The sequence below is a fragment of the Oryctolagus cuniculus genome, chromosome 8, assembly GCF_964237555.1.
Source record: "Oryctolagus cuniculus chromosome 8, mOryCun1.1, whole genome shotgun sequence".
In the NCBI taxonomy this organism is placed as follows: Eukaryota; Metazoa; Chordata; class Mammalia; order Lagomorpha; family Leporidae; genus Oryctolagus; species Oryctolagus cuniculus.
The window spans coordinates 120,802,345-120,826,805 of record NC_091439.1 but is presented as its reverse complement, the minus strand read 5'-3'; the positions used below and the strand labels follow the sequence as shown (position 1 = coordinate 120,826,805).

Genomic DNA, 24,461 nt, shown 5'->3' with positions numbered 1-24,461 from the left:
TTAAGGATAAAAATAAGGAATCTAAGGATATATTTGAAATTGGCATTTTTGTTGCTGAATTATTAAATCTATGAGCCGCTTTCTCATTGTACCTATCTTTATAAACCTATGTCTGGCCGGCGCCGCGGCTCACTAGGCTAATCCTCCACCTTGTAGCGCCGGCACACCGGGTTCTAGTCCCGGTTGGGGCACTGGATTCTGTCCCGGTTGCCCCTCTTCCAGGCCAGCTCTCTGCTGTGGCCAGGGAGTGCAGTGGAGGATGGCCCAAGTCCTTGGGCCCTGTACCCCATGGGAGACCAGAAGTACCTAGCTCCTGCCATAGGATCAGCGAGGTGCGCCGACCGCAGCAGAGGGTGAACCAATGGCAAAGGAAGACCTTTCTCTGCCTCTCTCTCACTGTCCACTCTGCCTGTCAAAAATAAATAAATAAAAATAAACCTATGTTTATCTTGTGTCAGAAAACTCATGAAAATCTACATTATGAGCATGTATTTCTATGGGTTCAAATAATGTTTTCCTGTTGTCAGTTGATAAAATGATTGTGTTCTGAAAATATCCTAAGAAAACTTTTGATTTACCTTCCACAGGTGATTTAATGCTACCCTGGAGTACGAATCAGTGTAAGGTATGATGACAGAGTAAAAAAATTTTCAATGGCAGCTGAAGCCTTCTGTCCTCTGCATTCTGAGTTACTGAGAGTTCAGTTAGCATCATTCCTTAGTATTTTTCTTCATTTCTATGCACTTCCTTTAACCTAACACTAGGGACTACTTTTCAAAAATATCTGTTTGAGTTTTCTCACTTTGCTTGAAAACCTTAGTTTCCTCACAGGAAGGAGTACTTTAGTAGAGAATTGTCATTGAGGTATCTAAACTAAGACTAGTGTTTTGCTTCTTGTTTTTCTATCATTTGTTTGCTGGAGTACACTGAGTGGGAATGTTCCAACTTGCCAGTTGCTTTCATTTTTTTCCATCCTTTTCCTTTGGCTTTACCAAGGGGTAGTGTAACGGTCAGTACACAATGCATTCAAAGGCAAAAATTAAACAATGTAAGAAGGAAGTTAGCATGAGGACTTGTTTTGCTCCCCCAGATTGTTAAACCTGTGCATCAAGTTTTCATTCATTGTATTTACATAAACTTACCTCTTAGAAGCCTCATGAAGTCCACATCATGGGTGTATTATGTTTCAGTATATTTTTTCTTTTACTGTTGCTCCATGTTGAAATGAATATGTTGTCTTCAAATATACTAAGATAACTCCTGGTTTTTCTTCAACATAAGAAATTTCCCCCACCACTCCAAACCAGAACAGTGTCACGTATATTCACTGACCAAAATCCTCCAGTGGTAGAAGGTGAGAAGTCTGACCTTCTATGGGACCACCCGTGTCTACTGTACTCTGTCTTCTGAGTTACTGGAGAGCACAGTTGACATGATCCCTTAGGATATTTTTTCCCGATAAACTTCATTTCACCTCACAGTATGAACTACATTTTCTAGAATGCTTGCGCATGTTTTCTAATGTTGTTTGACATCCTCAGTTTCTGTGCATGAAGAATGGACGGAATTCCTGGGTAGAGAATTGCCCAAGAGGCACCTAAAATAAGAAAAGTGTTTTGCATTGTTACTCTATCGTTGCCTCACAGTTGCACGCTGCATGGACACTTTTCGTGTTACCAGATAGTATCAGTATCTCCTTACGCCTTTGCCATAATGCAGGGTAATTTCAGTGCTTTCTACACAAATAGTGTTCAAAGGTAAAATAAGACACCTAAAAATGAACCCAGAACATATATTTTCCTTAGCTTTTCTACATGAAGTCTCAGAAACCTCATGAAAATCCCCACTGTAAGTGTAGGATGCTGGTATTTAAAGTAATTTGTTATTACTATCTGATACTGAGATGAGTCTCTTATGAAAATGTTTTAGGAGAGCTTTATTTTTTTCTGCAATGGAATGAATGACACTCCAGGGGAAGCCCACCCAGTGTCAAATATGGTGACTGACAAAAATCTTCCACTGGGAGAGGATATCAGGCCTAACCTTGCAGTGGGCCTACTGATGTTTTCTCTCCTCTTTTTCTTATTATGAGGACAGCTGGCCTGATTCCTTGGGGTTTTCTCTATTTTAAAGATTTTTAAAATTTATTTGAGAGGTAGAATTACAGACAGTGAGAGACAGAGAAAGGTCTTCCATCTGTTGGTTCACTCCCCAAATGACCACACTAGCCAGAGCTGCACCGGTCCAAAGCCAGCAGACAAGAGCTTCTTCCAGGCCTTCCACATGGGTGCAGGGGCTAGAGTACTTGGGCCAACTTCTACTGCTTTCCCAGGCCATGGTGGAGGGCTGGACCAGAAGAGAAGCAACTGGGACTAGGACCGGTACCTATATGAGATGCTGGCGCCGCAGGTGGAGGGTTAACCTACTGTGCCAAAGCACCAGGATTTTATCTTTCTGTACAAATCTTTTAACTTTACACTAAGAATTATTGTGCAGAAATGTTTGTAGAAGTTTTCTAACTTGGCTTGGACTCTTCAGATCCTGTGCAGGAAGCATGGAGTTCCTTGCCAGGGAATTTCCCGTGGGGCACTTAACCTCATCTACTCCATTTTGTATTCCTCCTATTCTATCCTTGACTCCTAGAGAAACACCAAATGGGCACTTTCCAAGTTACCAGACCTTTGATTTTTATCATAATCTTTTTGTCTTCTGAAAGAGTAGTTGCGATTGTTAAGATACAAATAATAGTCAAGGATAAAGGGGGAAAAAACTAAAAATGAATTTAAACAAGAATTTTGTTCTAAAATTATTAAACTATGAGCTTTTTTTCATTATCCATACTTTAAGAAACTGATTTTAATGATGTATCAGAAAACTCATTCAAGTCCACAATAGGAGCCAATTTGCTTGGATTTCAAATTTTTTTGCTGCCATCAGATGGTTGAGATGGGTCTGTTGTCTGAAATATCTTGACAACTTTTGTTTGTCATTCAACAGGTGCTTTGATGCTACCACTGCTGTTGACACAATACCAGGTAGGGTGAATGGCCAAAATCTCGAAATGGCACAGGATGCCATGCCTGAGCCTAGATGGGCCCACCTATGTCTTCTGTCCTCTGCATTCCAAGTGGCTGGAAAACTGAGTTAGGATCTCTTTTTCTTAAGATTTTCTTTTCTTTTCTCTGTATTTTACTTAACATAAGACTAAGGACTACTGTTTCAAAATGTTTGTTTTTAAACTTTGCTTGAAATATCTTCAGTTTCTTCCCCTGGTGGGTGAACTTCCTTGGTAGAGAATTGCCCATGAGGCCCATAAACTAAGACTACATAGTCTTCATGTTTTCTTCACACTTGTTGGCAGTACAACACTGAATTCACATTTTCCAAGCTACAAGTTTGTTTCATTTTTTTCTTTGCCTTCATTAAAAGTAGTTCTAATGCTGCAAGACAATTTGGTATTCAAAGACAAAAACTAAAATATAAGAATCAAGGTACAATAGGAAGTTGTTTTGGTCCAACAAAGCATTTACGCTAGGTATCAATTTGCTCATCAGTTGTATCTTTTCATAAGCTTATCTCTAAGCTGTCTCAGAAACCTCCTGAAATCCACACCATGAGTGTATCATGCTCTCACCTAACATTATTTTTCCTGCTCCCTGGTGTTTCTTCAGCAGAACAAATTACCCTGCTACTGCAGACCAGACCAGTGTCCAGTATAATGACCGAGTGAATTCTCCAGCCGGAGAGGATGCCAAGCCTGCGCTTGGTATGGGCCCACCCAGTGCACTGTCCTCTGACTTCTGAGTTACAGAAGAGCACAGTTACCATGACTGCTTAGGGTTTTTTCCCCATGCACTTCATTTAACCTCACAGGAAGGACTGCTTGCACAAGTTTTCTGTTTTTGCTTGACACATTCAATTTCTGTCCAAGAATGGATGGAATTCCTGAGTAGAGAATTGCCCAAGAGGCCCCTACACCAAGACAACCATTGTGCATCAAGTGGTTCCATGTGTGTTCACAGTTGCACACTGAATGGACACTTTCCAAACTACCAGGTCCTTTCAGTTTACCTGCCCTTATTCTTTTGCTTCATCAGGGGTTAATTCCAATGCTTTGTACACAAAGAGTATTCAAAGATAAAGGTAAATCTTCTAAAAATGAAGAGTGGGGATTTGTTGGGTTCAGAAAGTATAATATCTATGGTTTTTTCATAACACATATTTTCCTTAAATTGTCTGCATGAAGTCTCAGAAACCTCATGAAAACACTCCTTTATGAGTGTGTGACACTTGGCTTTAAAGTACTTTTTTTGCCACTCTCTCTCTCATACTGAGTTTACTTTATGAATATGTCCTAAGAAAACTTAGGTTTTATCTTCAGTGAAATAAATAATGCCACTCCTGGAATCTGACCCCATGTCAAGTATGGCGATTGACCGGAATCCTGCATTGGAAGAGGATTCCAGGGCACAGCTGTGTCCTCTGTCTGCTGTTACTCAAGAGCTCCATTGGCATGGTTTCTCAGGGCTTCCTCTTAACTTCTCCTCAGTAGTGCCAGCAAGCACTCTGCAAACCTAGGTTATTATTGGCAAAAGGCAATTTTTTTTACAGGGTGAAGTTTGGTTCATAACCTGGAGACATGTATTATCAGTTCCTTCTCATGTGTGTCTAATTGGTTTAATGATGTTTACCTCATTTCTTAGGGGAAATCTTGAGGGGCAGTTCTTTAATCAGGAATTGGGATATCTCCAGAATCTGAGAATATTATTTCACTTTTTATTTCAACAGAAATGGAACCATCTCATCATATCTGGTGCTTTGGAACAACAGTAATCGACCCTATAAAGCAAGCTGCAAAACTCACATCTAGTAGGGGGCCGCCCAACTCTCCAAAATGAATCATTTTATTTCATTCAGTGGTAGCATATTCACAGCTGGACATCACTAATTTCCCTACACTCTACCATGAAGCTAAGAGTGTTTTTAGAAAAAAAATTGACAGATTTTTCTTTCTGTCCAGAAATAAACAAATTGGCTTGCAACTGACTTCAAAGGAGTCATGTTTTCTGACTGTGTGGAAATCATGTTGTACACTTCACACTTCACAAACTTACTCAAAAAGGAATATGGAATGATCTGATTCCAAAATTTCAGCTCAACCCATTTCAGTCTTGAATTTCCAATTCCATTATTCAAGGGGACATGCAACAGTTACTATAAAATCAGTATTTAAGAATACAGTGAAATATATAAAAACAGAATGAAAATATGAGCTGATATTGGCACAAAAAATTTAAGCCCACACATAGTTTTTTTCATGGTAGCATTTTCATACATTTTTTTTTCATCATGAAGTCACAGAAAGTTCATGAAAGCTCATATTCTAAAATCATCAAAATTTGATAAAGATGCATACCATAAAATCCTTTGAATGTATTTAAAATCATGTTCATACCAAATCACATTTTAATTCTATTTTTTTGAGTTTTTTAAAGATTTATTTATTTACTTGAAAGTCAGAGTTACACAGAGAGAGGAGAGGCAGAGAGAGGTCTTCCATCTGGTGGTTTGCTCCCCAATTGGCTGCAATGGCCGGAGCTGTGCTGATCTGAAGCCAGGAGCCAGGAGCTTTTCCTGTGTCTCCCACGCAGGTGCAGGGGCCCAAGCACTTGGGCTATCTTCTACTGCTTTCCCAGGCCATAGTGGAGAGCTGGATCAAAAGTGGAGCAGCCAGGTCTTGAACTGGTGCCCATTTGGGATGCTGGCACTTCAGGCCAGGGCGTTAACCCATTGGATCACAGTACCAGTCCCTATGTTTTTTTGAGTTTTATGTTCTCATTTTTCATTTTGAGGGGCTTTTGTTCTTTTTTTATCTTTTTATTTTTTGTTTTGTAATTTTTAATTTTTTTCCTATTTTGACATTTATGTTTTTATACCATTTATGAAATGGTTGATGTCTCCTGGACAAATAACTATTTTCAATATTGTGGATATCCTGAAGATGATGTTCATTATACCATATATTACTTTTATAAGAATCTTCAGAAAATCTTACATTAATAATGAAATATTATAACTTGAAGACATAAAGAACATAAGTGATTCTCAGTTCCCACCCACTTTTAAAAGAGAGTAAGCTCAGTTACCTGACTGTAGAGTGCCATGATCACACTCCACTAATTTGTTATGTAGGAAAATTTGGCATTATACTGTGTCCAGAGCAAAACGTGAATCATAGCATCTTTCCATATATGTCTTCTTGATTTTAATTCTTATCTTATTTTCATCAATGCAAAGTCATTTAGGAAAAATTCAGTAGTACAGTCCTTCGAATGATGCCCATAAACCTTCAATATGCAAATCACATTCCAGAACTCAATGGGAATTTTCAGAACATCTGAGCTCCATCAACAATTTTGTAAGCAAAATCATCTGAAATATTCTTAAGTCACCATAAATTCTCTGATTGATTAGTGCATCCAAGAGTGGGAATGGACCTAGTAAAGGTGGTAAGATGGCTTTGGGGTTGATGCTTTTTAAAATGATTGGCTAAAGTATAGGGTCTGAGCCGCTTGGGTGTAGGTGGCAAACCGCAGGGTTTCGGGATGTTATCAAGCACCTTAACTGCCTGAAAAGACACCTGGAACTTTAGGCATTTCCCTGCTATCTGCTGATTGGCTGTTGCTAGGGGAGTTTATCGCAAGGGAAGTTTATTCTCTTTTCAGGAGCTTTTGGCTTAGGGTTCAGGCCCGAGTTACAAGATGGAGGCCTACTCTAAAATAGCTGCACCTTGATCCAGGCTCAGGTCTCTCATTGGAAATCTCTATTGTTTTAAACATATTTTACTGATGGCCCATATCAGTGAATCTGTAAATCCAGTGAATGATGTAAAATCTTGTTCTCACACGCAGAGCACATTACTTTGCTTAGTTTATAGAAGACATACCCAGTGATCTGTCCGCTTCTTTCTTTGTTCACCTAAAGAATTACGCTGTGACTTCTTGGCTTCAGTAGTCATTTGTACATGATTATGGCTTTGAGGGAGGCCCAGCTCAGTTGGGTCATTCTTCTGGTCTCACTGGGTCACTCGGGGGCCAGAAGACAACTGTGTATTTCTCAACTTCCTTTGATTGCTACATAGCCATATACCAGGGGGGAGATTGGAAATCTTTTCTCACACAAATTTCATAAAGTTTTCCTATATTGCAGCTCCATCTGATTATTCCCTATTACAGATAAACACTTGGACTCACTAGACCTTGGCTCCTATATTTTTTCCACTACCTGGAATTACACTGGTGCTTTCAGTATTCTCTGGAAAATTTTAAATTCTGTGGTAAATGATCATGTTTTGTGGTAGTTCTATTCTGCTTAATGCCCACTAAAATGTACAGGCAGCTCTTCATATCCTGTGGTTTCAGCCAAATCCAGAAAGAGAATATAAGATGCAAAGTTTCTCATTATCATTCTCTGAAGTATAAGTTCCCTTCCTTACAGAACAGTTAATTTGTAGGAGGTAGTGTAGGAGATGTAGAGGTCACTTAAAAGGATATGTGAGGGTGGCATAAATTATATGCAAATACAGTTCTACTTGATATTGGGGTAGGAGCATCTATGGATTTTGTTATCTTTTGGGATCATGGAATCAATTCCCCACAGATGCTGAGGGACAGCTATCTATGGGGGAATGAAGATGTGCATAGTTCTTGGAATAAAAGGATTTCATATGTGTTGGTAATATCTTTACATTTGAAAGTTGGAGAGATAAAAGAGCACATATGGGATTTCAGAGGGTAGCAGTAAGACATCCATTTGATGCATGATGTTTTAGATTAATTGCAGCATTATTTTGAAGTTCTGAAATACATGAAGCATTTCCATTCATGATGCTAAAGTGGAGGATACTAATGGGATCTCTTCTCATTAGAGATGACTGCATGGTTGTGTGAAAAATCTGAGACATCAACAATTGCAGGATAAAAGGGACAAAAATATATGCCTTCACAATGCATCTAGGTTTTGAATCAGGAAAGAAATACCCTAAAGTCAATCCTTCCAGTTGCAAAAGAAGGGACAGAAAAGGAGGTAAAGAAAATCTGAGATTCAAGGAATTTGTCAATTGCAACTCATGGGCATGATTCTTGCTACAGGGAAACAGTTAATAGTTTTCTCTCAGCACTCACACAGCAGAGACTTGAGGAAAGTAACTTACATCTTCATTTTGGAGAAAGATCCTAGGGCCTGAACAACTGTAAAAGGGCACAACTCTTGTACTGACTTACAATGACTAGAAGGCAATGAGTTTTTCAGTTTATCATCTTTATGGTAGCTGTGAGAAAGATAGTATAATCAGCAGTCTATGCTTAGTGATGTGATAAGATTAAACATTTCCATCAACAAAATAAAGGCCCTTGGGATGAATTATGCTATTCCGGAAAGAAAACACACCCATGCTACCAGTACCGAAATTCTGAATCCATGTATACAAGGTTTACTCATGAACATATATCTTTAAAAAAAAAAAACTGCATGGATTTCAAAATTATTTGCCCTAAGGAATTCATTTCCATGAGCTTTTTGAAGTACCCTTATATTTACACAAGCACATTCATTCACTTCCTGCTCCACACAAGCACCGTGTTAAAATTTGGGGAATGGATGATATATTAGTGAAAAAACAATGTCTTTACAGAGCAGTGGGCAATGTCTTGGATATTTTTCTTCAGCTCCTTCCATGCTAGGCAAATGAGCCAGTATTCTGAAGATCTGTAGTAGATAGTGACCCTCTTTTCTAATTTTTGTTTTGTGTTGTACTTGTCTGCAGCCCGAGTGATGGTAGGAAGAAATTAGCAGAGACTGAAATTGGTAATCCTTTCATGAGTCTTGAAGGGTGCAACACAGAAAAAAAGGCATGGGTTGGTGATGCAGGAGGGATGATGTGGGACCTGTGAAGACGGAGTAGCCAGACCTCGGGCAGTAGTGGTGCTGCCTGTGGGCAAGAGGCTGCCAAGCCAGGCCCCTGCACTGGCACCATAGGGATTGCCTCTTGCATCCAGAGCCAGGGCAGTCCCGTGCCTTACAGGGGGAGGTTGGGAGCCAGGAGCCTTGCAGGGACAGAGCCCAGGTCCCATTAGGGCACTGCATGCGTGGCACCCGCCACCAGAGGGCAGAGTTGCAGTGCCATGCCCCAGGTTGGGCCAACACTCTGGCCTGGGCCGTACACTCTTTTGGGTCCACTCTGCGACCTGGATCTTGGCCAAACAGGATTGCAATGACCTGGCCACCTGGGCAAGCAGGGCGGAGGTGCAGTGAGGCAGGGAGAGCTGTGTATGCCAGTTGAGCCCCAGTTGAGGCTGCAGTCCAGAATCCACCACCCCCCTTCTCCCAAGCCCAAGGGTCTGTGGAGCACGGCTGAAACCTTGCAGTGCTGGCACCTGGACGATAGCCTGGACAATAGGTTTTAGTGCTCTTCCCGGCTGTGACCAGCTTTGGTCCTCAGGTAACCCCTCCACTGCTGCCACTGCCATCAGCCCTCTCTGGAGCCACAGGACTTTGTGGCCACTCGTCCGGCCCTGCAAAAGATACTTAAAGATGTGCTACACTCAGAAACACAGAAACACGGCCATCAATATGAAAGAAGGGAAAGGAAGAACACCTACCAGTAAAAGAGCATGGGAAGCTCAAAGCATATACTAGAAAATATTTCCGGGAAAATGGCAGGGCAAAGTCACTACATATCAATAGTCACATTGAACATTAATGGTCTGAATTCTTCAGTTAAAAGACACCGTTTGGCTGACTGGCTCAAAGAACACAACCCAACTATTTGTTGCCTACAAGAAACACATCTCTCTAACAAAGAGGCATGCAGACTGGAAGTGAAAGGTTGGAAAAAGATATTCCATGCCAACAGAAACCAAAAAAAAGCAGGTGTAGCCATATTAATATCAGACAAAATAAACTTTAATACAAAACTGTTAAGAGAGACAAAGAGGGACACTATATAATGATTAAGGGTTCAATTCAACAGGAAGATGTAACTATTATAAATGTATATGCATCTAATTACAGGGCACCGGTCTATTTAAAAGATATGTTAAGGAACTTAAAGGGAGATTTAGATTCCAATACAATAGTACTGGGGGACTTCAATACTCAGTGCAGTGGAGGATGGCCCAGGAGCTTGGGCCCTGCACCCCATGGGAGACCAGGAGAAGCACCTGGCTCCTGGCTCCTGCCATCGGATCAGCGCGGTGCGCTGGCCGCAGCGGCCATTGGAGGGTGAACCAACGGCAAAAGGAAGACCTTTCTCTCTGTCTCTCTCACTGTCCACTCTGCCTGTCAAAAAAAAAATACTCCACTCTCAGAAATAGATCATCCAGACAGAAGACCAACAAGGAAACAGCAGATTTAATTGACACTATTGCCCAAATGGATCTAACATATCTACAGAACTTTTAACCCTACATCTACAGACTTCACATTCTTCTCAGCAGTGCATGGAACCTTCTCTAGGATTGATCACATACTAGGCCATAAAGCAAGTCTCAGCAAATTTAAAAGAATTAGAATCATACCATGCAGCTTCTCAGACCACAGCGGAATGAAGCTGGAAATTAGCAACTCAGGAAACCCCAGAAAGTATGCAAACACATGGAGACTGAACAACATGCTCCTGAATAAACACTGGGTAATTCAAGAAATCAAAAGAGAAATCAAAAACTTTCTGGAAGTAAATGAAGACAACAACACAACATATCAAAACTTATGGGATACAGCAAAAGCAGTATTGAGAGGCAAATTTATAGCAATAGGTGCCTATATCAAGAAATTGGAAAGGTACCAAATAAATGAGCTTTCAGCGCATCTCAAGGACCTAGAAAAACTGCAGCAAACCAAGCCCAAATCTAGTAGGAGAAGAGAAATAATTAAAACCAGAGAAGAAATTAACAGGATTGAATCCAAAAAAACACTACAAAAAATCAGCCAAGCCAGAAGCTGGTTTTTTGAAAAAATAAAATTGACACCCCATTGGCCCAACTAACTAAAAAAAGAAGAGAAAAGACCCAAATCAATAAAATCAGAGATGAAAAAGGAAACGTAACAACAGACACCACAGAAATAAAAAGAATCATCAGAAATTACTACAAGGACCTGTATGCCAGCAAACAGGGAAACCTATCAGAAATGCATAGATTCCTGGACACATGCAATCTACCTAAATTGAACCAGGAAGACATAGAAAACCTAAATAGACCCATAACAGAAACAGAAATTGAAACAGTAATAAAGGCCCTCCCAATAAAGAAAAGCCCAGGACCAGATGGATTCACTGCTGAATTCTACCAGACATTTAAAGAAGAACTAATTCCATTTCTTCTCAAACTATTCAGAACAATCGAAAAAGAGGGAATCCTCCCAAATTCTTTCTATGAAGCCAGCATCACCTTAATCCCTAAGCCAGAGAAAGATGCAGCACTGAAAGAAAATTACAGACCAATATTCCTGATGAACATAGACGCAAAAATCCTCAATAAAATTCTCGCCAATAGAGTACAACAACACATCAGGAAAATCATCCACCCAGACCAAGTGGGATTCATCCCTGGTATGCAGGGATGGTTCAACATTCGCAAATCAATCAATGTGATTCACCACATTAACAGACTGCAAAAGAAAAACCAATTCAACACCCTTTCATGATGAAAACTCTAAGCAAATTGGGTATAGAAGGAACATTCCTCAATATAATCAAAGCAATTTATAAAAAACCCACAGCCAGCATCCTATTGAATGGGGAAAAGTTGGAAGCATTTCCACTGAAATCTGGCACCAGGCAGGGATGCCCACTCTCACCACTGCTATTTAACATAGTTCTGGAAGTTTTAGCCAGAGCCATCAGACAAGAAAAAGAAATCAAAGGAATACAAATCGAGAAGGAAGTCAAACTATCCCTCTTTGCAGATGATATGATTCTGTACTTAGAGGATCCAAAGAACTCTACTAAGAGACTATTGGAACTCATAGAGGAGTTTGGCAAAGTGGCAGGGTATAAAATCAATGCACAAAAATCAACAGCCTTTGTATACACAAGCAATGCCATGACTGAGAAAGAGCTGCTAAGATCAATCCCATTCACAATAGCTACAAAAACAATCAAATACCTTGGAATAAACTTAACCAAGGATGTTAAAGATCTCTACAATGAGAATTACAAAATCTTAAAGAAAGAAATAGAAGAGGATACCAAAAAATGGAAAAATCTTCCATGCTCATGGATTGGAAGAATCAACATCATCAAAATGTCTATTCTCCCAAAAGCAATTTATAGATTCAATGCAATCCCAATCAAGATACCAAAGACATTCTTCTCAGATCTAGAAAAAATGATGCTGAAATTCATATGGAGGCACAAGAGACCTCGAATAGCTAAAGCAATCTTGTACAACAAAAACAAAGCCGGAGGCATCACAATACCAGATTTCAGGACATACTACAGGGCAGTTGTAATCAAAACAGCATGGTACTGGTACAGAAACAGATGGATAGACCAATGGAACAGAATTGAAACACCAGAAATCAACCCAAACATCTACAGCCAACTTATATTTGACCAAGGATCTAAAACCAATTCCTGGAGCAAGGACAGTCTATTCAATAAATGGTGCTGGGAAAACTGGATTTCCACGTGCAGAAGCATGAAGCAAGACCCCTACCTTACACCTTACACAAAAATCCACTCAACGTGGATTAAAGACCTAAATCTACGTCCTGACACCATCAAATTATTAGAGAACATTGGAGAAACCCTACAAGATATATAGTTACAGGCAAAGAATTTCTGGAAAAGACCCGGGAGGCATAGGCAGTCAAAGCCAAAATCAACTATTGGGATTGCATCAAATTGAGAAGTTTCTGTACTGCAAAAGAAACAGTCAGGAGAGTGAAGAGACAACCAACAGAATGGGAAAAAATATTTGCAAACTATGCAACAGATAAAGAGTTAATAACCAGAATCTACAAAGAGATCAAGAAACTCCACAAAAACAAAACCAACAACCCACTTAAGAGATGGGCCAAGGACCTCAATAGACATTTTTCAAAAGAGGAAATCCAAATGGCCAACAGGCACATGAAAAAATGTTCAAGGTCACTAGCAATCAGGGAAATGCAAATCAAAAGCACAATGAGGTTTCACCTCACCCCGGTTAGAATGGCTCACATACAGAAATCTACCAACAACAGATGCTGGCGAGGATGTGGGGAAAAAGGGACACTAACCCACTGTTGGTGGGAATGCAAACTGGTCAAGCCACTATGGAAGTCAGTCTGGAGATTCCTCAGAAACCTGAAGATAACCCTACAGTTCGACCCAGCCATCCCACTCCTTGGAATTTACCCAAAGGAGTTTAAATTGACAAACAAAAAAGCGGTCTGCAGCCTAATGTTTATTGCAGCTCAATTCACAATAGCCAAGACCTGGAACCAACCTAAATGCCCATCAACGGTAGACTGGATAAAGAAATTATGGGATATGTATTCCTTAGAATACTATACCGCAGTAAGAAACAATGAAATCCAGTCATTTGCAACAAAATGGAGGAATCTGGAACACATCATGCTGAGTGAAGTAAGCCAGTCCCAAAGGGACAAATACCATATGTTCTCCCTGATTGGTGACAAGTGACTGAAGACCAAAAAGGAAACCTGTTGAAGTGAAATGGACACTATGGGAAATGGTGACTTGATCAGCATAGCCCTGTTAATGAACAACTTAATACATTATCCCTCTTAGTAGTTTTTTTTGTCTGTTCTACTTAATATGACTGGTTTAATTCTGTAATTATCACACAGTTATTCTTAAGTGTTGAAAATTAACTGAAATGTGATCCCTGTTAAACATAAGAGTGGGAATAAGAGAGGGAAGAGATGTATAATTTGGGACATGCTCAAGCTGACTTGCCCCAAATGGTAGAGTTAGAAACATACCAGGGGATTCCAATTCAATCCCATCAAGGTGGCATGTACCAATGCCATCTCACTAGTCCAAGTGATCAATTTCAGTTCACAATTGATCATAATGAAAGGACTAAGAGTCAAAGGGAGCACATAAACAAGTCTAGTACCTGCTAACACTAACCGATAGAATAAATAAAGGGGAGAGTGATCCAACATGGGAAGTGAGATACTCAGCAGACTCATAGAATGGCAGATGTCCTAAATAGCACTCTGGCCTCAGAATCAGCCCTAAAGGCATTTGGATCTGGCTGAAAAGCCCATGAGAGTATTTCAGGCATGGAAAGCCAAGACACTCTGGCAAAAAGATCTCTGTGAGTGAGATCCCAGTGGAAAGAACAGGTCTTCAAAGAAGGAGGTACCTTTCTCTGAAGGGAGGAGAGAACCTCCACTTTGACTATGACCTTGTCTAAACAAGATAAGAGTCGGCGAACTCAAGGGGCTTCCATAGCCTTGGAAACTCATAACTGGTGCATAGGGAGATTACTGATGCCATAAACAGGAGTGTCAATTTGTAAAGTCAACAACAGGAGTCACGGTGCACTTACTCCTCATGTAGGATCTCTGTCCTTAATGTGCTCTACATTGAGGCTTAATGCTATAACGAGTACTCAAACAGTATATTTCACTTTGTGTTTCTATGGGGGTGCAAACTGTTGAAATCTTTACTTAATGTATACTAAACTGATCTTCTGTAAAAAAAAAAAAAAAGAAATTATCAATTCCCAACTTGACTCTCACTGGGATTAAACATGACAATAGGTATGATCTGATTTCATCATCATTTAAAAAAAATCATCTATTATTTTTCACTTTATGTTTGTGTGGGAGCAAACTGTTGAAATCCTTACTTAATGTATACTAAGCTGATCTTCTGTATATTAAGGTAATCGAAAATGAATCTTGATGTGAATGGAAGGGGAGAGGGAGTGGGAAAGGGGAGGGTTGTGGGTGGGAGGGACTGTATGGGAGGGGAGCCATTGTAATCCATAAGTCGTACTTTGGAAATTTATATTCGTTAAATAAAAGTTAAAAAAATAATAAATACCTAATATTTAATAATAAACTACTTAATAATACTTAATAATATAATAATAATAAAATAATAAATACTTAATATTCAATGCTTAATAATAAAATACTTAATAATAAAAAATGAGGGAATCAAGATGGAAATTCATCTTGAAACCAAATGTAAAAGCAACCACAGCAACATATTTTCACTTTGTAAAATGAATATAATCATGGTAACAGTGTTGGACCACACATTCCGGAAAACTGGATTGTTAGCATGAATAAGAGCTTCTTCTAAGCTCCATACACTGGTGAGTAGGAGTGGTGATTAGCAGTGTTGTTTAAGCATGCAGACACATATTTGTGTGCCTGAGCACCAGTGACATCATAAAGATCAAATATGTTTCCTGTATTCTTCAGGTTTTGTGTGTTTTCTCTGGCTTCTGAGGTTATTTGGGAGAAGTGAATTTAGATTATCTCTTTTTAAAAAAGATTGATTTTTCTATTTGAAAGGCACAGTTATGTAGAGAGAATAAGGAACACACACACACATACACACACACACACATACACACACACACACACACACAGAGAGAGAGAGAGAGAGAGAGAATGAGAGAGATTAAGAGATCTTCCATCCACTGGCTCACTTCCCAAATGACTGGGCCAGATTGAAGCCAGGAGCCAGGAGTTTCTTCAGGGTCTCCCATGTGAGCGCAGAGGCCCAAGCACTTGGGCCATCTTCCACTGCTTTCTCAAGCACATTAGCAGGGAGCTGGATTGGAAATGGAACAGCCAGGACACAAACCAGTACTCAAAAGGGATGCTGCTGCCACAGGTAGTGGCTTAACACACTACACCACAACACCAACCCAGCCTCTTTCCTCTTAGTGGTGAATTTATATGAATGTAATTCACTTTTGGATTTTTAATGGACCGAGACAACCATGATATGTGTTAGAGTTACATGTATATATCTGTTTCACTGGTGTAGCTTGGTAAATACTATTGAATTATTGGAATGGCAGAGTGATAGGTGGACCTAATCTGATTGATCAATGTCAATGCATAGGTGTTAATTCTTTTGTATTTCACATATCACAAGCGCAGTGTTCTCTGTCATTCTTGGGACTGGTGGGAGCAATCTGCATGAATGTCCAGTGGAGCTCTACCATGCTAGTGAGTGAAGAACAATGTGTAATAATCATTGGGGTGATGAAGATGCAGAAGTGATCTGTAAGCAACTGGGCCTTGGGTTTATTTTCATCATTCTTGATTCATTTTGTTTCAGTTTCAAAAAATAAAAATTATTTCTATACCCAAGGGCATGTGCTGTTTATTTAAATGACACATTTCTTAGAAGGAATGGAGAACACCAACTTTTGGTCTATGTCCTAGGTGAGGTTCCTTGAAGAGCACTTAGATGTAGATTTCACCTGCTTGTATCTGCACAAGAGTGATTTCAAGCTACTAAAGATCTGAAGTCTTACTACTTTGCCTAGGTAGTCTTTTGTTTTTCCCAACACTGCCAACTACAATGGCTTAAGGTCATATCATGAAATACCAGTTGTTAGCATCTAATCAAAGTTTCATGCTTATCCCTCAGATAATGTCTGAACTCCTAAAGTTTGCTTCCATAGGTGCAGGCATGTGATTAGAACAAAGGATGTTAATTAATGTTCAAGGGAAATAATTCTCACATAGGGTATAGAGAAGACATCAGTGTGGTGAAGAAAGTGGTATGAAACACAGCATTGTGACGAAGTTAGTATTCTTTAAATAAAAGGTTTGTGGGGAAAATTTGGGAATTAAAACTTTATATATTTTATATACTATAAAAATCACCATTGTTTGTCACTTTAGTTGTCACTGAGGACTGCTATAATTTCACATCTCTCATCTCTCTCTTGGGTGATTCTGATAATTGGTTTAACAAGCTTAATTGCTTCTCTAATATTGTATTAGGAAGTCTTTTGAGAGTTCATACTTTAAATTATAAAAGTACATCTGATAGTGTTGCTGTGGATTTGTTCTGAGAGGAGGGGCACAGTGGGGGCAAGAGGCATGGAGTCAACACATAGAGCCTGGGAGCCAGGTGAAAGCGGGCCAAAGGAAAGCAGCCTGCAGACTCATTTTAGTTGGTATAGCAACTTATATAGCTGAGTGGTTTATGCCCTAACCAATCACAGCCTATTGCTAGGCAGGCTCTGTTGCCAGGTGGTTTCCGAAGCCATTCCTGAGTAACTGATGCTAGCTTTCCAGTGGCCATCTTGGCATGGCCTTCTCATTCCACATGATAGTACATTGGAACTGGCTATTAATGGGGACACCTCTTGAGAAGAAAGCTGGTACTCATGTTGGTGTTCATGATTTCTTTTGTCCAACTAACCATAATCCTTGATGCTATTGCATGATTTTGAACCTTGAGCCATTTATAACATTTTTGCAATTGTATTTAAAGTTGGCCTGTTCCTTTTCCAAAATCATCGTTTATATTCATAGAAAGTAAAATATGGTATTTGAACATTTTATCTGTACATACTTTATTATGCTTTTCTTCAAACTAAAAAACTCTTCCTAATACTCATCTTTATCACAGATAATGTAATTGGTAAAAATTGTTAAGATTTGCTTATTTATTTGAAAGGTAGTGTTTCTGTTTCTCTCTCTCATAGAAGGAGAAGGTGAGAGAGGAGAGGAGAGGAGAGGAGAGGAGAGGAGAGGAGAGGAGAGGAGAGGAGAGGAGAGGAGAGGAGAGGAGAGGAGAGGAGAGGAGGAGAGGAGAGGAGAAATATATCAACCTTCCACCCGGAGAGGAGAGGAGAGGAGAGGAGAGGAGAGGAGAGGAGAGGAGAGGAGAGGAGAGGATGAGAGAGAAATATATCAACCTTCCACCCTCTGATCCACCCCCCAAATGGCCTCAATGACTGGAGTTTGGCCAGGCTAAAGTTAGGAACCAGGAGCTTCCTCAGTTCATCCACATGGGTGACAGGAGCTCAAGGGCTATCTTCCACTGCATCCTTGGGCACATTAGCAGAGACCTGGATGAGGAATAGAGCAGCCAGGGCTTGAGATGGTGCTCATATGGAATGCTAACACTGCAGGCAGTGGCTTAATGTGCTGTGCCATACATTGGCCCTAGTGATCATTCTTAACATTGCACATTATCTCATCATATTCAAATTTTCACAGTTGTCCACAATGGCCTTGACATTTGTCCAAAACAGAACCTCGTGATGCTTTTGTTTCACATTTCTCTGATGGCTAGTGATCCTGACCATTTTTTCATGGATCTGTTGGCCATTTGGATTTCCCCTTTTGAAAAATGCCTGTTCAAGTCCTTTGTCCATTTCTTAAGTGGGATTGTTTGTTTTTGTTTTGTTGTTGAGTTTTTTGTGTGCTTTATAGAGTCTAAATATTTTTTCTCAGTTGTGTAGTTTGCAAATATTTTCTTCCATTTGATCAATTGCTTCTTCAGTTTGTTGAATGCTTTCTTTGCAGTGCAAAAGATTCTCAGCATGATGTAATCCTATTTGTCCATTTTGGCATTGAGTGCCTGTGCTTCTAGTGTCTTTTCCAAGAAGTCTTTGCTTGCCTATACCAATGTCTTACAGATTTCCCCAGTGTTCTGCTCTAGTAATTTGACAGTATCAAGTCATAGATTAATAGCCTTGATCCATTTTGAGTTGATGTTTGTATACGGTGTAAGGTAGGGGTCTTGTTTCTTACTTCTGCATGTGGAGGTCCAATTTTCCAGCACCATTTGTTGAAGAGATTATCCTTGCTCTAGCGATTGATTTAAGTTCATTTGTGGTAGCTGAATGGAAGAATTCTTGGGATTTCTATTTCATTCCATTGGCCTACCCATCAATTTTTATGCCAGTACCAGACTGTTCTGGTTATAACTTCCCTGAAGTATGTCTTGAAATCTGGCATTGTGATGCCTCTAACTTTGTTTTGTTGTTAAAATTGTTTTAGCTATTCAAGGCCTCTTGTGTTTCCCTATAAATTTTAGCATTTTTTCTAGATATGAGAAGACTGTAATTAGTATTCTGTTGGCATTGCATTGAATCTGTAAATTGCATTTAGGAATATGGATATTTTGATGATATTAATTTTTCTAATCCACAGACATGGAGGATTCTTCCACATGTTATGTCTTCTGTTTATTTCTTTATTGTTTGTAATTCTCATCATATAGATCTCTCACCTCCTTGGTTAAATGTGTTCCAAAATATTTAAATGGGAGAGGGAGCGGGAGATGGGAGGGGTGTGAGTGGGAGGGAAATTATGGGGGGGGGGAGCCATTGTAATCCATAAACTGTACTTTGGAAATTTATATTTACTAATTAAATCTTTTTAGTAGCTATTGTGAATGATATTGATCTTAGGAGTTCTTTCCTTAGTCATAGTATTGGCTGTGTATACAAGGGCTATTCATTTTTCTGTGTTTATTTTATATCCTAACACTTTACCAAACTCTCTTACGAGTTACAGTAGTCTTTTAGTGGAGACTTTTGGTATCCTTATATATAGGATAATGCCATCTGCAAAAAGAGATAATTTGACTTCCTCCTTTCCAATTTATACCACTTTAATTTATTTATCCTGCTAATGGCTGTGACTGAAACTTCCAGGATTATATTGAATAACAGTGGTGAAAATGGGCATCTTTTCCTGCTTGTAGATTTTGGTGGAAATGCTTCCTACTTCTCCCCTTTCAATAAGATGCTGGCTGTGTGTTTGTCATATTTGCTTGATTGTATTGAGAAATATTCTTTCTGGACCAAATTTGCTTAAGATTTTTTAAAATTTTATTTCAGTTATACAAGTTTCATAAAGTTTATATATATATAAAGTTTATATATACATATTTATAGATAGATATAGACATAGATATAGATATAGATATAGATATAGATATAGATATTTAGGAACAAAGTGGGGCTTCCATAATCATGCCCACACCCCAACACTCAACACTCTCTCCCTCCCTCTCAGATTCCCATTCTTATTTTTTACAATGATCATATTACAGTGATCATTCAATTTTACTTAGTGATCATATAGTTAGCCTTACTAGTAGAAGAGTACAACAGATATTATGAAGAGAAAGAGAAAAAATACAGCAAAAGTAAACAAAAGATTGTTCCTCAGTAGAAGAGACAAGGGCTATAAACAATCATCTATTCTCCAAATGTCTATTTTCCTCAATACATTACATTTCAGGTATTCTACTAGTTGTACTGGATCAGAGTAAACATATTTGTCTTTCTGGGACTGACTTATTTCACTAAGTATAATGGTTTCCAGTTATGACAAACTTTTTGCAAAAGACAAGATTTTTTTTGCAGCTGAGTAGTACTACATAGTGTATATATACTGTAATTTCTTTAACCAGTCAATAGTTGATGAACATCTGTGTTGACACCATATCTTGTCTACTGTGAATTGTGTGGCAGTGAATATGGGGGTATAGATCATTCTTTCATGTACTGATCTCTTTTAAAAGTTTGAGTAAATTCCCAGGAGTGGGGTGACTGCCTCATATGGAAGGTCTATATTCAAAAATTCTGAGTTATTTCCATCCTGTATTCCATAGTGGTTGTACTAGATTACATTTCCACCAGCAGTAGATCAAAGTACCTTGTTCCCCACATCTTCACCAGCACTTGCTGTTTGTTGACTACTGTATGCAAGCCATTCTAACTGGTGTGAGGTGAAACACCATTGTGGCTTTGATTTGCATTTACCTGATGGCTAGTTGTCCTGAGCATTTTCACAAGTGTCTGTTGGCTAATTGAATTTCCTCTCAAAAAATGCCTGTTAATCCTTTCCCATTTCTTTACTGGATTGCTTGTTTTGTTGTGGAATCACTTGAGCTCTTTATATATCCTAAATGTTAACCCTTCATCAGTTGTGCACTTTGGAAATATTTTCTCCCATTCTTTTGGTCGCTGCTTCATTTTGCTGAGTGTTCACTTGTCAGTGCAGATGCTTCTCAGCTTGAGGTAATCCCATTTGTTGCTTTTTTTTTTTTTTTGGCTTTGATTGCCTGGACTCTTTTCTAAGAATCCTTTGCCTATGCCAATGTCTTGTAAAGTTTCCCCCATGTTCTCTAAGTATTTAATGGTATGGAGTCATAGATCTAGGTCCTTGATCCATTTAGGGTGGATTTTTGTGTAGGGTGTAAAGTAGGGGTCCAATTTGATACTTCTGAATGTGGAGATCCAGTTTTCCCAGCACAATTTGTTAAAGAATTTCTCTGACCCATGGATTGATTTTTAGCTCCTTTATCAAATACTACTTGGTTGCTGTTGGTGCATGGATTGATTTCTGGAGTTTCTGTGCTATTCCATTGGTCTGTTTTTGTGGCAGTACTATGCTATTTTTATTGTAACTGCCCTGTAGTACGTCTTGAAATCATGTATTATGATGCCTCCAGCTTTGTTTTTGTTGTATAAGATTGCTTTAGCTATTTGAGATCTCTTGTGTTTCCATATAAATTTCAGCATTGTTATCTAGAGCTGCAAAGAATGTCATTGGTATTTTGATTGGGATTGCATTGAGTCTGTAAATTGCTTTTGGTGATATGGACATTTTGATGATGTTGATTCTTCCAATCCATGAACATGGAAGATTTTTCCATTTTTTAATGGCTTTTGCTATTTATTTCTTTAGTGTTTTGTATCTTTAATCATAGAGAACTTTGATATTCTCATTTAAATTTATTCCAAGATATTTGATTCTTTTTTGGAGCTATTGTGAATTGTATTGATCTTACAAGTTCTTTCTCAGCCATGACATTGTCTGTGTATACAAAGGCTAGTGATTTTTTCTGTGTTGATATTATATCCTGCCACTTTACTGACCTCTTTTATGAGTTTCAATAGTCTATCAGTGAAGTCTTTTGCATCCCTTGTGTATATAATCATGTCATCTGCAACTAAGAACAGTTTGACTTTCTCTTCTGTAATTTGTACCTATTTGATTTCTTTTTCTTGTCTAATGGCTCTAGATAAAACTTCCAGGACTATATTATTTAGCAATGGTGAGGTGGACATCCTTGTCTGGTCCTAGATGTTAGGAGGAATGCTGCTAGCTTTTCTCTGTTTAAGAGGATGCTTTGCAGGAGTTTGTCGTATATTGTGTTGATTGCGTTGAGGAATATTCCTTAAGTTTCCTTAAGATTTTCATCATGAAAGAATGTTGTATTATATCAAATGTTTTCTGTGCATCTACTGAGATAATCATGATTTTGTTCTTCAGTTTCTTAACATGGTATATCATATTGATTTGCAAATCTTGGACCATCCCTGCATAGTGGGGATAAATACCACTTGGTCAAGGTGGAAGATCGTTCTGATGTGTTGTTGGATTCAACTAGCTAATATTTTGTTGCAGATTTTTGCATCTATGTTCTTTAGGGATATTGGTCTATAGTTATTTCTCTGTTGCATCTTTTTCCAGGTTTAGGTATTAAGATCATGCAGGCTTTGCAAGAAAGAGTATGGGAAGATTCTCTCCTTTAAATTGTTTTCAAAAGCTTGAGAAGAATTGGAATTATTTCTTCTATAAATGTCTTGTAGAGTTCAGCAGTGAAGCCATCTGTTCCAGGGCTTTTGTTGTTGAGAGGGTCCTTATTACTGATTCAATCTCCATGTTGGGTATTGGTCTGTGTACATTTTCTATATCTTCATGACTCAATTCTGGTAGGTTGTATTTTCTCGGAATCTAACCATTTCTGCTAGGTTTACTAGTTTGTTGGCGTATAGCTCTTTGTAATAATTTCTGAGGATTGTTTTCATTTCTGTTGTATCTGTTGTTACATTTCCTTTTTCATCTCTGGTTTTATTGATTGGGGAGTTTACCCTTTTTGGTTAGTTGTGCCAATGGTTCATCAATTTTGTTTATTTTTTCAAAATCAGCTTTTTATTTAAGGAATAAAAAAATTTTGTTTCAATTTTGTTTATTTCTTTAATTTTAAATATTTCTTTCCTCCTAGTTTTGGATTTGATTTGTTGTTGACATTCTAGGTCCTTGAGATGCATTGATAGCTCATTTATTTGGTACCTTTCCAGTTTCTTCACATAGGCACTGATAGTTAGGAACTTCTTTCTTAATATTGCTTATGCCTTAGCCCATAGATTTTGATACGATATATTGTCATCTTCATTTATTTCTAGAATTCTTTTTCTCTTTTGGTTTCTTCTAAGACAAACTGTTCATTCAGGAGCATATTTTTCAGTCTCTCTGTGTTTATGTATGTTCTAGAGATTCCTGAGTTGTTGATTTCTACCTTTATAACATTGTGGTCAGAGAAGATGCATGGAATAATTTTGATTTTTTTTAATTTGCTGAGACTTGCTTTGTGGCCTAGCATATGGCCTATCCTAGAGAAAGTTCCATGACTGATGATATGAATGTGTATTCTGCCACTGTGTGTTGAAAAGTGCTGTAGATATGTTAGGTCTATTTTGTCTATAGTGTCAATTAACTCTGTTTCCTTGATGGATTTCTGTCTGGTTAACCTATGCATTGCTGAAAGTGGGGTATTGAAGTTCCATGTTACCATTTTGTTGTAGTCTATATCTTCCTTTAGGTCTATTAACATTTTTAAGTAGCCAGGTGTCTTGTAGTTGGGTGTCTATACATTTATTATAGTCATATCTTCCTGTTGGATTGATCCCTTAATCATTACATAGTGCCCTTCTTCATCTCCTTTAACAGTTTTCATGTTCAACTCTATTTTGTCTGATCTTAGGATGACAACACCATCTCCTTTTTAGTTTCTGTTAGCATGGACTAGCTTTTTCCATCTTTCACTGTCAATCTGCATGTATGTTTGTTGGTGAGATGTTTCTTGTAAACAGAATATAGATGGGTCTTGTTTTTCAATCCATTCAGCCAATCTGTATCTTATCTGCAGAACTGAGGCCATTTACATTCAAGTTGACTATTGATAAATAATGACTTGGCCCTGCCATTTTCCCATAAATATTCATAACTTTTGAATTACAGTGGCTTCTCCCCCATAACCACCCTCCCACCCGCAACCATCCCATCTCCCACTCCCTCTCCCATCCCATTCTTCATCAAGATTCATTTTCAATTATCTTTATATACAGAAGATCAACTTAGTATATACTAAGTAAATATTTCAACAGACTGTACCCATTAAGACTTGAACCTTATTTCACCTTTCCCTTCTATCCTGTAGGGTTTCTGATTAGAAGACAGCTGTGAACCTAATTGGAAATCCTCTGAAAGTAATCTGGCATTTCTCTTCACATTAGAATCTTTTATTTATGTTTTACTGTGGAAATTTTGAGTACAATATGTCATGAAGTTCTTTTATGGTCATGTCTGTTAGGAATTATATGTGCTTTCTCTGCTTGAGCATCCTTTTCTTTCCACAAATTGGGAAGTTT

General features: G+C 38.6%; 1 long non-coding RNA gene across 30 annotated transcripts in view; it reads left to right on the top strand.

Moving 5' to 3' along the window:
- The window catches only part of LOC103347521 (rho GTPase-activating protein 20), a 74,105-nt gene extending 69,059 nt beyond the window's left edge, over positions 1 to 5,046 (top strand). For 19 of the 30 annotated variants that reach the window (XR_011378509.1, XR_011378494.1, XR_011378495.1 and 16 more), the window contains 3 exons: positions 2,998 to 3,035; positions 3,672 to 3,766; positions 4,789 to 5,046. This is a non-coding gene — a long non-coding RNA (rho GTPase-activating protein 20). Of the gene's footprint in view, positions 1 to 587; positions 626 to 2,997; positions 3,036 to 3,671; positions 3,767 to 4,788 lie in introns of all 30 variants that reach the window. The other 11 variants (XR_011378510.1, XR_011378506.1, XR_011378503.1 and 8 more) reach the window with 2 other exon arrangements.
- Positions 5,047 to 24,461: the final 19,415 nt, after the last annotated feature.